Source organism: Balaenoptera physalus (genome assembly GCF_965194825.1).
Source record: "Balaenoptera physalus genome assembly, chromosome: 7".
Taxonomy (NCBI): domain Eukaryota; kingdom Metazoa; phylum Chordata; class Mammalia; order Artiodactyla; family Balaenopteridae; genus Balaenoptera; species Balaenoptera physalus.
Window position 1 is genome coordinate 75,604,578 of NC_138886.1, and position 14,666 is coordinate 75,619,243.

Below are 14,666 nucleotides of genomic sequence, written 5' to 3' on the forward strand. Positions count from 1 at the left end.
GTGACCACCTAGAGGGGTGGGATAGGGAGGGTGGGAGGGAGGGAGATGCAAGAGGGAAGAGATATGGGAACATATGTATATGTATAACTGATTCACTTTGTTATAAAGCAGAAGCTAACACACCATTGTAAAGCAATTATACTCCAATAAAGATGTTTAAAAAAAAAAAAAGAATACCTGGGCAGAGGAAGATGATAATAATAATGATAATAATTGCAACAAATATTCCTTGTACTTTACACTTTTAAAATCCTCTTTTCCCTAAATTATTTCATCACAAGAATAAGCTCATTATATAGTATGAACAAAATTAATATGTGGTCCATATAAAAAGAAGATATATTAGATATATTATTTATAACTGTTCATTTGAGGCTGTCACTGCTGTGAACATATAAAACAGATACCTTTATGCTGAGCGATCTGGCACCAACTCCAAGTAAACCAGAAGGTTAGAAAAACAGAAAATAGAAGTGTATTTATGCTGTTTATTAAGGAAGAGAATGTTTTCCTCTCAAATGATGAAGTTGTGCAAGAGAGCACAGCAACAGGCTCAGAAAAATAACTGCAGCATCTTTTTAGGACATTTTAGGTCCCACTATAATTTTGCCAGAGTAAGGCATATTTTCTTTCTAAAAATAGTCACTGTTGGGGCTTCGCTGGTGGCGCAGTGGTTGAGAATCTGCCTGCCAATGCAGGGGACATGGGTTCGAGCCCTGGTCTGGGAAGATCCCACATGCCGCGGAGCAACTGGGCCCGTGAGCCACAACTACTAAGCCTGCGCGTCTGGAGCCTGTGCTCCCCAACAAGAGAGGCCGCGATAGTGAGAGGCCCGCGCACCGCGATGAAGAGTGGCCCCCGCTTGCCGCAACTAGAGAAAGCCCTCGCACAGAAACGAAGACCCAACACAGCCAAAAATAAATAAATAAATAAATAAAATTAAAAAAAAAAAAGATAGCCACTGCCCATCAACCTGCTTAGTTTTGGAGAGTCGGGGAAAAGACATGCATCAGGATCAACCATTCTTTTTCTACACGCCAGATTAGAAAGGTAATTCCTTAAAGATCAGTAGAAGCGTTTTTATATTTTATAAGTACCTTTTATTTCACATCATCACTTTTATAGGCATACCTCCTTAAACTCCAGTCTGAGATACCTAAACTGAATATAGTCTTCTCATCCCCCTGCCCCTCACCACCCCGACTCAAACTGAGAATCCTTGTAGCAAAGAAAAAAGAACTTTGCAAATGAGATTTGAGAGTGGGGGAAGGGAAGCCCAGGACCTACCAAAGGCAAATTGCAGAGTATTTCTTTGTAAAACTGAAAACACTGCATGTGCACATATCTGTTTGTGTATGTTTGCATGAGGAAGGAGAAAGGTGTGGAACAATTCGGGCCAGTCCATGGAGGAAATGGGAGGAAGGAAGTGGGAAAGAAAATTAGAGGAGAGATTATTAACTTTTCTTCTTGTATCCTCATAATGTTCACACTTGTTACAATGGTTGTAAAATGTCATACTTTTCTTTTAATTGAATAGAAAAAAACTGGAAAGAAAAACAGAGCCCACGAATTTTTAAAAAAGTCTTTAAAAAGTTGATTCAATAAGCATTCCCTGAGTAAAATGTATCCCACAGCAAACAAATAGTCTCTTAAGGCTCAGGTATCTGACAGGTAATCTGCCAGCCAAATACCACCCAAATGACCCCCAGGGTGGAGCGTACCAGAAGATTTTCGGAGAAAGAGTTCATCTACTATCTGGCCCCGTAAGTAAGCAGACCAGTGGGGTTCAACCACTGACCCAAACTGCATTTGGGAACTGCACGTTTAGAGTAATCATTAATTGTATTTGGAGTGGAAGAGTATTAACTCCAGTTTTAGACTGTTTGGGTTAAGTGTACCAAATTTCTATTATGAAACTGAACTGACAGATTAAAAACACTAAGTGTAACCCAAGCTTTCAGGGAGGTGTCTACAGTACTGGGGAGCCTGTGTGGGTCCTGCCGGGGAAGGAGCAAGCCTTTGGAACCAAGCAGTCCTTGGTTTGCATTCTCGCTCAGTTACTACTTGCTTCGTGGCCTTGGACACATCCCTTGACGTCATGAGTTTCTGTTTCTAATGTGCAAAATAGGGATAAGTATTTCTTTCTTGTGGGTTGTAGAGAGAAGTGAGTAAGATCGTATGCTTAAGTCACTTAACAGTCACACTGGCAAGCCACAGACACAAAAGAAAGGGAGCTGTATTACTAAATTATTCCATCACTCACTGATCTAGAGTGTGCTCTCTCTGCTCAGACTTTTAAGAATATACGTTTGTGATGGTTCCCCTTCCCCATTCACATACGAGTTTAAATCATGTGACAAAATTTGGATCCTGGAGATCTTGTTAAAATGCAAAATATTGGGTTGGCCAAAAAGTTCATCTGGGTTTTTCCATAAGATGTTATGGAACATTTCCATAAGATGTTATGTGTTTCCATAACATCTTATGGAAAAACCCAGATGAACTTTTTGGCCAACCCACTACTATTCAATAGGTCTGGATGGGGTCTGAGATGCTGCATTTCTAACAAACTGCTAGTGATGTGAATGCTGCTGGTCTGGGTACCACAATTGGAGTAGCAAGGCTCTAGGGTAAAGCAGTTATGAACTAAAATAAAATAAATTAAGCTGAGGGAGATGGGATAGACTTTGAGGCAGTATTAGCTACTCTATCCATGTGCCTGTGCACATTGAGCACACTTCCACGGTCGCACTGAGCCCACTATTGGAATTCTCCTGTCTGCTCTATGGGTCGAGAGCATCCATCCTTACGGACTCAAGTATTGCTGCACTCAATTCAGATATTCAATCCAGTTATGCATCAATAAGTGAACGGATCCATGAATGTGGTGAATGAATGAAATTCAAGGAAATTGCTGTTGGTTAATATATAAAAGTCTGTATGAGTCTGAACTTCATACTTCTTAACTGCTGGGCTAACTTCACTTAAAATTAACGTTGTTGGGATTAAGTACTTTATCTAGTTTGATAGTCAGGCAAAAGAACCACCAGGTAAGATTAATCCTGGGCATTCACCCTAGAAATATAAAGTTTAAAGAGTTCCCTTTATGGTAGAAAAGAAAAACCGAGAACTCCCCTCTCTCAAGGGAAGTCTCCTGTCCTCAGGGAACAGTAACTACAATTCCAAGTACCTCAACGGGACAACATCTCTTACAAAACCATCATGCTGGTAACACATTATTATAATGAGCCTAGATTCTCTTTTAAGGCATGTAATAGCTTTATACCTCTGCTACTCCAGGCTATAGGTTTTCTAAGTAATTAAGGATCACTAAAAACAAACAAAAACCCTGCATTGCTCTTATTACAAAATACAACAAGTTTTCCAACTGGGGCTTCACATCAGTATCAGCTTGTACAATCAAGTCATGTAGTCTTTACGTGGTTTATCTTACTGCACAGATAACTGGAGATTAGATTTGCCAAGGAAACTACTGTAGCAAAATCTGGTTTTCTTGCTAGGAGTTAGAAACCTCATTAAACCAGAAGGACCACTAAAAATTTAAGTTTCGTTAGACAACACTAGGAAGCATTTGTCCAAATTTGATGTATTTATATAACATGATTTTTGGTTTTTTTGATCAGAGCCTCAAGTTCTAATTCAATTGGTCATCACAGGCCTGTCTTCTTATGGCTCTTGTTGCAAATTGGGACATTGTGTGTGTGTGTGTGTACAGTCGGTACAATATCTACTTCTAAACGTCTCCAGATATGTTTAAAATTTTAGTTCTACAGCCAAAATGTTCAAAAAATTGGGTGTGGTAAGCTGTGATTCATCTTCTCAATAGAATAATAGGATTTCTATAAATATGGTACATTACATTTACAATAGGGAAAACTGTAATTACGTGCATCTTTAAAATTTAGCTCTGATGTAATCAACTCACCCCAGGTTGTCAGACGTACTAGTTTTTGTCAGTACAGGAATCCATCTATTCTAAACTGAATCTTTCTCCTGGGAAGCCTACGGCACACACTCTCCCTAAGCTTACTGGAGAACTTTTAAATCATTCTTTAATTAATGCTTTCAGCACCCCTGTGACCTCATTATGCTGTTGTTATTAAGCATTTGATTTTCTTGGTCCCGAGAGTTCTCAAAGCAAATACATGCTCCCCAGCAGACATTTATGTTTTCTTACAGAAGAGTTGGTTTCCCATGCACAATATAAAACAAATGCTAAATAGGATGATGGTTAAGAGGGCCCAGACTTCTTCCAAACATTTTCACAGTTGGCAGCATTCCACTTTCCTTTTCCTGTAAGCCGAGAAACCTAAGTGGTTATTTTTCTTCATGGGGTAGAAATATCTAGGTAAAAGCAGTCAAAGAATATTCAGAGCAACCTCCCCATAAGACATCCTTAGAAAAGCTCCCTATTTAGGGCTCCCATAAAATGCCATTGGGAGATTAAATTCCTACAACCTTTCTGAAGGTCACCATAAGCCCAGCGATACCCTTTGACTCACAAGTCACTTTTGGGTATTTTTCCACAGAAAAAATCATAGATGTGCAGAGAGCTTGGATGTGAAAGCTTATGAATGTCTGTTTCACAACACTGTTTATCACTTAAATTTGGAAAAACCTATCTTTCCCAAAATAGATCAGTCATAGGGTATCCATACAGTGTAATTCTATAAAGACTTTTAAAAAGCTTTAATGTAATATATGATATGAAAATATGTATGATTTAGTATTACACATAAACAAGTAGATAATGAAATAGCATATCTAGAATTATTTCAATTTCCTAAAAAAATACATATGTATATGACTGAAAAGAAATAAATGCAAAAGTTAACAATAATTAAACAGTAAGGTAGGGTGATTTTAAATTTCTTTGTATTTTCATGAATTTTTGTAGTTTAACATTTACACTAAATATGTATTATTGTATAATACTTTTGTAATTAAAATATAAAATGTTTTCCTCATTTTGTTCTCTTATCAGCATGACTATAGCCTTCATACATGTGAAATAAATTAATCACTAGATTAGTAGGAAATAAACGGGAATAAATAAAAGTCAGTGAAATGAAGTTAATGTACTATATAGATCTGGCATTCGCTTCTTATATTTATTTTTTTAGCATCTTTATTGGAGTATAATTGCTTTACAATGGTGTGTTAGTTTCTGCTTTATAACAAAGTGAATCAGCTATACATATACATATATCCCCATATCTCTTCCCTCTTGTGTCTCCCTCCCACCCTCCCTATCCCACCCCTCTAGGTGGTCACAAAGCACCGAGCTGATCTCCCTGTGCTATGCAGCTGCTTCCCACTAGCTATCTATTTTACATTTGGTAGTGTATATATGTCCATGCCACTCTCTCACTTTCTCCCATCTTACCTTTCCCCCTCCCCGTGTCCTCAAGTCCATTCTCTACATCGGTGTCTTTATTCCTGTCCTGCCCCTAGGTTCTTCAGAATCTTTTTTTTTTTTTAGATTCCATATATATGTGTTAGCATACAGTATTTGTTTTTCTCTTTCTGACTTACTTCACTCTGTATGACAGACTCTAGGTCCATCCACCTCACTACAAATAACTCAATTTCGTTTCTTTTTATGGCTGAGTAATATTCCATTGTATATATGTGCCACATCTTCTTTATCCATTCATCTGTCGATGGACACTTAGGTTGCTTCCATGTCCTGGTGATTGTAAATAGTGCTGCATTGCCAACAAACACATGAAAGGATGCTCAACATCACTAATCATTAGAGAAATGCAAATCAAAACTACAATGAGGTATCACCTCACACCAGTCAGAATGGCCATCATCAAAAAATCTACAAAGAATAAATGCTGGAGAGGGTGTGGAGAAAAGGGAACCCTCTTGCACTGTTGGTGGGAATGTAAACTGATACAGCCACTATGGAGATCAGTATGGAGGTTCCTAAAAAAACTAAAAATAGAACTACCATACGACCCAGCAATCCCACTACTGGGCATATACCCTGAGAAAACCATAATTCAAAAAGAGACATGTACCACTTCTTATGTTTAAATAAATTTCTCCCTGCAGATTCTCTACCAACTAGTTCCAATTTCTCACAGCTCATCCTTTTTCTGAAGCAGTTCAAGGATTCTTCATAAATCCAAGACAGTCAAGGAAATAAAATGTGCAAAGGAAGCTGGCCTTGGCAGAAGGGAGAGGGGTGGAAACCATGAATATGAATGGACGGAGCTTTCTGACAACAGGATAATGGGAGGAGGGAAATGCTATTCAGATGACAGCTGCCAGCTCCCTCTCCCCGCCTGTCACTCCCCTGCTGCCCACCCTCTCCTCCCAGCCTTGATTCTCAGCCCACAAGTAAGCTGCGGTGCTTGTAGCCTTTGTGGCGTTCTCACACTCCAAAAGCACAGAGGATAAAAGGCCACAGTGTTGAAAGCTTGTGCTTCAGAGAGTAACAACAGTGCTAAAAGTGCTTAAGAATACCTTGCTACTTTTCATATCAATCACAGCATTTGCCAAGCTACTCCCCAACCTACTGGGAGGTACAAGGGTGAGCCCTGTTTAATTAGCTTCGGGAATCTTATGAGCTGTGCTAGACCATTAATTAGAGGAGTTGTAGGAATAAGTGTGTGATGTGTGTGATGTGTGTGTTGGGGAGGAGAGGGCTAGTTAGGCCACGGTCTTGGGAAACCATTTGCAAACGCACCTTTGGACAAACTTAAGAGAAAGTAGGAAGTTAGGAGAATTCGCTTCTTACTAAAAAATGTTGAAGGCAGCAGTACCCTAAGTTTTTGTTCTGGTACCCAATCTCTTTGAATACAAATACCACTTAATAATGCTTAAATTATTTATTCTCAATGCCAGAATTTTCTCATCTAAGCCAACAGAGAAAACTGTGATTTGTAGGAGCAGGGTCTCATACTCAAATGCTTTTAGCCGTCAGGTAGATAAAGGACAAATAGTGTCAGGGCACATGTGCCACTTAAAAGGGGTCAGGGACTCAGTACCAGCAGCAGTTGCTAATGTGGGGATAAAGACCTAGAATTGCTGGATCTTCTGATTTTCCAAGAGTAACTGGAAATTCAAATGTTTATGGAAAATCTGTGTATTTTTACAGGTTGACAACTAAAAAGAAAAATCAATGCTTTCTAAGCACAGACAAAACATCTCTGAGGACCAAAATAGGCCTGTGGACTGCCAGTTTGCAATTTCTGTTCCAAAGAACAAGATCTTAACATAGGATTTTTAAAGTGCATATTACTAAATTTCTCCGTATATGTATAAATGACCATCCAATGAACAGACTAGAAAAGAATCATGAGGGAACTTCCCTGGTGGTCCAGGGGTTAAGACTCTGTGCTTCCAATGCAGGGGACACAGGTTTGATCCCTGGTCAGGAACTAAGCTCCCACATGCTGCGCAGTGCGGCCCAAAAAAGAAAATTAAAAAAAAAAAAAAAAAAAAAAAAATGAACTTAAATTCTAAACTGCCTGACCAACTTACCCTAATCAAGTTCCTAAATTACTCTGGTGTGTGTTTCCCTCCTTTTATTAAAATAGGAGTAACGTACTAAGGTTTTACAATTTAAATATTTTACCCGAGAACTTACAAGAGCAAATGCATTTACTTTTACACCTCAGAGCTACTAATGACTTATTTCTTTTGGGTATTTAAAAAAAAAAAAAAAACGGAGGAAAAAAGGAAAATCACATAGAAGCCAAGGGATGAGACTGGAGTTCTGTCTCCTCACAATTCAACAATTAAGAACCTTCTCTAGGGCTTCCCTGGTGGCACAGTGGTTAAGAATCCGCCTGCCAATGCAGGGGACACTGGTTCGAGCCCTGGTCAAGGAAGATCCCACATGCCGTGGAGCAACTAAGCCCATGTGCTACAACTACTGAGTCTGCGCTCTAGAGCCCATGAGCCACAACTACTGAGCCCGCGTGCCACAACTACTGAAGCCCGCGCGCCTAGAGCCTGTGCTCCGCAACAAGAGAAGCCACCGCAATGAGAAGCCTGCACACCGTAACCAAGAGTAGCCCCCGCTTGCCACAACTAGAGAAAGCCCACACGCAGCAAAGAAGACCCAACGCAGACAAAAATACAAAAATAAAATAAATTAAAAGAAAAAAGAAAGTAAAATTAAAAAAAAAAAAAAAAAAAGAACCTTCTCTAAAGGGATGAGTAAGAAAGCAAGCCTATTAACCCTCTAGGTTCATGAAGCAAGTCGTCATGTCAACCAAGTACTATTCTAATTGTCTTGGCAAGACAAACTCAGGTCCTTACTTATAACACATGGAAAGGAAATGTGTCAGGTTAAGACATTTTTATCTGTCTTTAATACTGGAATATTCATCACATCTAATCCAAAGTGTATATTAAGATGAGTAACTCAAACACTGTCCAATTTAATAAACATTCTCAGTTTCCTAGGACAGACACATTATTATTTACAAATTTGCTTTCCACTCATGCCATTTCTCATTAGAAAGGCGACGTCCGGTCTGTGAGGGAAATGAGTCATACTGGGCCACTATCCCACCTTCTGAGGGACAAGTCGAAGCAGGAAACGATTGGCTTTTTGTGTGTGTGTTGGTGTCAGTACAGGAAAACCGTGTATTCTAATACCGAACGATCTCAACATTGGGGCATCATTTTTTTCTAAATATTGTTTGCAACTTTCAGAACCATCTTATATTGGACAGAATTATAATTTTGCCCTTAAGTTTGATGTTGAAGTGATTCATAACATACAGCTATCATTGAATGTTGATGAATTTTTCATTGAAAATCAAGCTTTTAAGACAGTCTCATGTTAGATTTCTGTTTATTTACACCTAACTTAACTTCATCTTGTTCTGAAATGCTGTGGCATACTTGACCTGACCTCAGGATTGTGGAGAACTTCCAATGATTGAAAAATCACCATTAAAGGGAGTATACCAGAAACCAGACATCCAGAACTGAGTTGCCAATTCCCTTTAACTGAGTCTGTTTCACCTTCTTTAGTTTCTTCCTTTCTGTGTCTCAAATTCTCTGTACTGGGAACAAAACTGTGACTTTTTACCTATAAGGTATCTTGCGAGGAATGCCAAGTTCTTTGCAAAGCTGCCTTATTATGCAATCCAAATAACGGAAAGCACAAACAGGTGTCTTACTGAACACATGGAAAGAGTCCTCATTTAAAACTCCAATTACAGCAATAGGACCTTTTTATTAAAAAGGCACTATTGGGACTTCCCTGGTGGCACAGTGGTTAAGAATCCGCCTGCCAGTGCAGGGGACACAGATTCGAGCCCTGGTCCAGGAAGATCCCACATGCCACAGAGCAACTAAGCCCCTGCCCCACAGCTACTGAGCCTGCGTTCTAGAGCCCGCGAGCCACAACTACTAAGCCCACATGCCACAATTACTGAAACCCACGTGCCTAGAGCCCCTGCTCTGCAACAAGAAAGCCACCACAATGAGAAGCCCACGCACTGCAACAAAGAGTAGCCCCCGCTCGCCGCAACTAGAGAAAGCCCGCATGTAGCGACAAAGACCCAATGCAGCCAAAAATAAATAAATAAATTTATTTATTTTTATAAAGAAAAGGCACTATTTATGAGATGAGGACTCCACATTGAGCAAAGTAATGTACTTCCAGCAAGGGAAAGTGTCAGAGAATTGATTGTTTTAGGGCAGCCTTTCATTTTTTGCTTTACAAAAGGAGATGCTGCTAGACAAAAGGAAATTGTAAAATTGCAGTTCAAGTTTTACCTTTAGCCCCCAAGGCTCTTTCAGGAAATGCACACCCTCAACCAAAAGGACAAAGACTGGAATCTAACCCTGTTTGTCTTCTACTCCTCTGCCACCAGTTCGGCTCTCGTTTCTTCCAAACACACACCATCCCTCCCCTACCAAGTCGGTAGATCTCTGGTTTCCAATCATTTGCTAAGCATTTTGTTGTAAGCTCTTCTTTCATACTTCACTGCCTGCCATCAGGTCAAATGAGGTAATGAGAGAATTCTCCACTTCAAACCCAAAACAACCTTTATATCAGCAGGTCTAGCCATATAGGACCTAGACGTACCTTGGTGGAGTTACTGGTCTGTGTCTCCTATACAATATCAAAACCAAAGAATATTTACACATTCTAATTCCACCATCTCTTCCCCATTCAAGAATATGCTTGTTTGGAGATTTAATTGTCCTTCATTTTCCTCCTGAAGTATAGGGTCTAGACAGACAATTACCTCTTTAACTTACCATGCTACATTCAGCATTTCACCTCTGAATAACTCAGTACATCCCACTGGATTAAAGGTAACTATTGAATATGTTTTAAAAACAAAAAACAAACAAACAAACAAAAACCACCCTTCAGTCAACTGAGGGCTGTTGGTGGAAACTCTAGTCCAGAGATGGTCAAACACACACCTCCCCCGGTGCACAGCCAGAGCAGCCATCAGCCAATCAGACAGGCTCTTTCAGAATCTTCCCTAACTCTGCATCTCCAGGCCACTGCTCCGGATGGGTCAGACTTGGTTCTCTGGATGAAAAGCCTTTGTCAGGTGGCCTCCAAACCCTCAGTCCACCAGGATGCAAAAACTAAATCCTTATTACAGCCAGGAACATCTTCAGTCTTTTAAGGAGAACATCACAAGGAAGTAAGCACAGATCTTTTTCTTTTTTTTCTCTCTCTTTTCTAAAAAGTGAATGGTGTTGGTTTTTTAAAACTTATTTTATTTATTTTATTTTTGGCTGCACTGGGTCTTTGTTGCTGCACTTGGGCTTTTCTCTAGTTGAGGCGAGCGGGGGCTACTCTTTGCCGCGGTGCGCAGGCTTCTCATTGTGGTGGCTTCTCTTGTTGCGGAGCACGGGCTCTAGGCGAGCCCGTAGTTGTGGCTCACGGACTTGGTTGTTCCGTGGCACGTGGGATCTTCCCGGACCAGGAATCGAACCCGTGTCCCCTGCATTGGCAGGCAGATTCTTAACCACTGCACCACCAGGGAAGCCCCTTTTTCTTTTTTTAATCTAGTATTTAAGCCTAAGCATTGAGATCAGCAACTATAAAACATGCTGACAGCCCTTTGTGACAAAGTCCTCTATTATCCTGTTCATCTCTCTGCTGATTTCTTAGCAACCTCCCTCAGAGATCTGCCGACCCTTTTTTTTTTTTTCCGGAGGGGGTGGGGCGTCTCAAAGCCCCTAAGTGTGAGCTGATCGGTTATTTCAGAGAATGAGAGGTGCTGACCCCACTGTTTCCCAATTCAGGGAAGTGGGAGCCAGACTCCAGACATCTAATGGTTTATGACTAAAGAGCTAGGGGTGACTAAACTGGAGAGAAAACCTGATGTATGTGTGCGGCCTAAGAATCAAAAGGAAAAAGGAGGGCGGGGGAGGAGCAGGGAGTTGAACGAATTTCACTTTTCTTTACAAGGTACCTACATTTTACTAGAGGGAAAACTGACCACAAAATGTCAGACCTAGCAACTTTTTATTTCATGTTTTTGTCATTTTTCTCCATCTGCTCCAATTCAGAGTCCAAGTGCCCTAAAAGGCCAAAACAAGACTAGAACAAGACTTCAACTTCTCTCAGATTGGCAAGTTACCATAAACGAAAATGCAAGCGGAGGCAAACTGGGCCCAGCAGGCTGCTGTCCTTCACTCTGGGAAAAGGAGGGTCCTGGCTCAGCAGCCTGAGAGCTCTCCCGTGCTTCGGTCTCTTCTTCCTGATTACTTTGCCCCAGATTCCGACTTGAGCATTGCTAAAAATAGTGATCAGACCCCTCTAGAGTTTGGCTGTCTGGTGGCACCAGAATCGTAGGCTAATCATTTAGTGGACCCTATAATGTGCTGCCCAGATGCCTTTAGGGCGGGAGCATTTATTCCCACAGTTGCAGGGAGTGCTGGAGGCTGCCAGCTCTCAGCCTCTTCAGGAATTACAGGTACTTAGAGCCACCTCGCTGGAGGGAGCTGCTGGCTAGGGTCTGAGCAGAGCGCATCCAGTGCCTAGCTGATGGAGGGACATAAGGCCTGGCCCCCTGCCTGAGTGCATCCCAGTTCCAGAGCCCCCGTGCCTCACAGTCAACCTCTCCCTCTGCCCAGATCTGCTGTTCTCACTTCTCTGCCAGGCGTTGTTGTCATAAGCAGTTCCCCATAAATCCCCTACATGCAAATCGCAGGTCTCAGAATCTGTTTACTGGAGAACTGACCTGTGGTCATCAGAAATGAGGTACAAAAAGTACCTCACTAGCCTCTGCTGCAATTTAAATGTATACATTGTTTACTGACAGCCCTAACCCTGTATCAGCCACATTCAGTGGATGAATGAAGGCAGGGCCAGGCTGCCCGCCAGTCCAGCTGTAACAGCTACACTGCAGAATTTGTGCCATAATAGCAACAAATGCAGTCCTCATTTTTGCACAGTTCTGATATGCATGCATTTCAATGACTATGGTTTGGTTAAATAATACCAGTCCCACAATACCCCAGTTCAGATTTCAGTTACCACAGTATCTTATAGCAGTAATTGCATTAAGGACAGAGAGGGCTGCTTGCTTTTCCATCCACAAATCACAATGTAAATAACAGGTGCACATCCTGACCAGTGAGCAATCACATCACTTCATCCAAAGCTTGTCGGTGATTGGTCACTGGACATCTAAGCAGGACAAGCAAGAGCTGGAGTGATGTTTGGCCCCAGGGGGCTGGGGAGGTGGAGGAAGGACAGCAAGAAAGCAGGGCCCCCTGGCCAGATGGTGGCTATTTACAGGCCTCTCCCTTGAGTGTTAGTGTCCTGAAGGTCTGAGAAGGGTAATGCAGTATGTTAATCCATCCACCTTCAAGCACAGGAAGGGTGGGACCAATATCAAATCCCAAGTATTAGTTTCCTATTGTTGCTATAACAAATCTCCACAAACCTAGTTGCTTAAGACAACACAAATTTATTATATTATAATTTGGAGGTCAGAAATCTAAAATGGGTGGCAAGGCTGTGTTCCTTCCGGAGGCTCCAGGGGAGAATCCATTTCCTTGTCTTTTCCAGTTTCTAGAGACTGCCCACATTCCCTGACTCATTGCTCCACATCACCCTGACCTCTGATTCTGTCCTTGAATCTCCTCAGACTCTCACCCACCTGCATCCCTCTTATAAAGCCCCCTGTAACTACCTTGGGCCCATCCTGATAAATCCAGAATAATGGCCTTTCTCAATATCTTTAACTTAACCACACGTGCAGAGTCCCTTCTGACATGTAAGGTAACATATTCACCAGTTCTAGGGATTTTAGAATGTGAAAGACCTTAGGGGGCCATTATGTGGCCTACCACACCCCATCAGGCTTTTCCAAATGGTGGGTGCTCTCATGAACAGTGACCCCCATTTGGCTCCTGGAAAGGCAAAGCTGCCTGCAAACATCTGTGTCTAGAGCTGGACCCCCTGGGAGAGGGCAAGAAAAAAGAAATGATTTAGCCTGGTATTTTGGTCCTGAATCAGCTTTGCTCAAAGACCTGCTCAAGCCACTAGTCCCTAGATACCTTCTACATTAAAAGGTTCCCCTTTTTTTTCTGAGGTATAATTTATTTAAAATATACTCATTCAGAATGCATAGTTAAGGGTATTTGGACAATTATAGATACCATGTAGTCATTCCACATCAAGATATAGAACATTTCATTTTATAATTTGTATGGAAACACAAAAGACCCCAAATAGCCAAAGCAATCTTGAGAAAGAAGAATAGAGCTGGAGGAATCAGGGCTCCCTGACTTCAGACTATACTACAAAGCTACAGTAATCCAAACAGTATGGTACTGGCACAAAAACAGAAATATAGATCAATGGAACAGGATAGAAAGCCCAGAGGTAAACCCACGCACTTATGGCCACCTAATCTATGACAAAGGAGGCAAGAATATACAATGGAGAAAAGACAGTCTCTTCAATAAGTGGTGCTGGTAAAACTGGACAGCTTCATGTAGAAGAATGAAATTAGAACACTCCCTAACACCATACACAAAAATAAACTAAAAATGGATTAAAGACCTAAATGTAAAGCTGGACACTATAAAACTCTCTGAGGAAAACATAGGCAGAACACTCTTTGATATAAATTGCAGCAAGATCTTTTTTGATCCACCACCTAGAGTAATGAAAATAAAAACAAAAATAAACAAATGGGACCTAATTAAACTTTTGCACAGCAAAGAAAACCATAAACAAAACAAAAAGACAACCCTCAGAATGGGAGAAAATATTTGCAAAAGAAGCAACCAACAAGGGCTAATCTCCAAAATAAACAAACAGCTCATGCAGCTCAATATCAAAAAAACAAACAACCCAATCAAAAAATGGGCAGAAGATCTAAAGAGACATTTCTCCAAAGAAGACATACAGATGGCCAAAAAATACATGAAAAGATGCTCAACATCACTAATTATTAGAGCAATACAAATCAAAACTACAATGAGGTATCACCTCACACTGGTCAGAATGGCCATTATCAAACAAAATCTACAAATAATAAATGCTAGAGAAGGTGTGGAGAAAAGGGAACCCTCCTACACTGTTGGTGGGAATGTAAATTGGTGGAGCCACTATGGAGAACAGTATGGAGGTTCCTTAAAAAACTAAAAACAGAGCTACTATATGATCCAGCAATCCCACT

At 40.9% G+C, this 14,666-nt stretch overlaps 2 protein-coding genes across 7 annotated transcripts in view; one reads left to right on the top strand and one right to left on the bottom strand.

Annotated features, from left to right (window-relative positions):
• MOB3B (MOB kinase activator 3B) overlaps window positions 1-14,666 on the bottom strand; it is a 256,664-nt gene that overhangs the window by 213,936 nt on the left and 28,062 nt on the right. The gene's annotated exons all lie outside the window — the stretch shown is intronic.
• The window catches only part of IFNK (interferon kappa), a 219,328-nt gene that overhangs the window by 183,531 nt on the left and 21,131 nt on the right, over window positions 1-14,666 (top strand). Inside the window, exon 1 of one of the 2 annotated variants that reach the window (XM_082467642.1) lies at window positions 968-9,506. The exons of the other annotated variant lie outside the window; for it this stretch is intronic. The gene's annotated coding sequence lies outside the window, so the exon portion shown is untranslated. Of the gene's footprint in view, window positions 1-967; window positions 9,507-14,666 lie in introns of those variants that run through there. 2 annotated transcript variants of the gene reach the window in all.